Consider the following 1,339-nt stretch of genomic DNA (forward strand, 5'->3'; position numbering starts at 1 on the left):
TTATATGAAGAAAAACATGGCATCAGGATTGGAGGAAGACTTATTAAACAAACTGCGATATGCAAATGATATAACCTTGCTTGCTTAAAGTGAAGAGGACTTAAAATACTTACTGATGGAAGATTAAGGAGCATAGCCTTTGGTGTGGATTACATTTCAATGTAAAGAAAACAAAAATCCTCACCAAAGAACCAATAAACAGCATTCTTATCAACAGAGGAAATACTGAGGTTGTCAAGGACTTCATTCTTCTTGGGTCAGCTATCAACACTCATGGAAGCAGTAGTCAAGAAATCAAATGATGTATTGTACTAGGCAAATCTGCTGCATAAGACCTTTTTAAAGTGTTAAAGAGCAAAGCTGTCAGCTTGAGGACTAAGGTGCGCCTGACCCAAGCCATGATATTTTCAGTAATCTCATATGATTGTAAAGCTGGACAGTGAATAAGGAAGACAGTGATACATTTGAGTTATGGTGTTGGAGGAGAATATTGAAAGTGCCATGGGCTGCCAAAAGAACAAACAGATCTGTGTTGGAAGAAGTGCGGCCAGAGTGCTTCTTGGAGGCCAGGATGGCCAAACTTCACCTTTCATCTTTCATGTTGTTGTTGTTGTTATGCGCCGTGGAGTTGGTTCCGACGCATAGCGACCCTGCACAGGGTTTCCGAGGCTGTAAATCTTTACGGGAGCAGAAAGCCTTATCTTTCTCCCATGGAACAGCTGGTAGTTTTGAACTGCTGACCTGTGGTTCACAGCCTGATTCGTAACCACTATGCTACCAGAGCTCCTTTCTCTCTCATACTTGGGACATACTGTCAGGAGGGACCAGTCGCTGGAAAAGGATATTGTGTTTGGTAAGGTGGAGGGTCAGAGTAAAAGAGGAAGACCCCCAGCGAGCTGGATTGGCAAAGTGGCAGCATCGATGGGCTCAGGAATGGCAACAGTAGTGAGGTTGGCCCAAGATAGGGCAGTATTTCGTTCTTCTGTGCATAAGGTCGCTTTGAGTCGGTACTGACTTGATGACACCTAACAACAATATCAATAGGGAGTTTAAACAAAAGAAACTTGTAAAGGGAAAGAAAGTCAGTCATGAGACTGGGGAACAAGACTCTGAGTAAGGCTCTTTAGATAAGTTTCCCAATTTAACTGCTCAGAATTTGAACCAGGAGTCCAGCTCACACCCCTGACAGAAGGCTATAAAAAGAAAAAGCCAAAAAGCTCCTCTTCAATCACCAGGTGGAAGCCCATTCTTATCTCTCTGTAAGGAGATGTTGTTGTTGTTGTTGTTAAGTGCCGTCGAGTTGGTTCCGACCCATAGCGACCCTGTACAGGGTTTCCGA

This window comes from Chrysochloris asiatica, unplaced genomic scaffold (genome assembly GCF_000296735.1).
Source record: "Chrysochloris asiatica unplaced genomic scaffold, ChrAsi1.0 scaffold00004, whole genome shotgun sequence".
In the NCBI taxonomy this organism is placed as follows: domain Eukaryota; kingdom Metazoa; phylum Chordata; class Mammalia; order Afrosoricida; family Chrysochloridae; genus Chrysochloris; species Chrysochloris asiatica.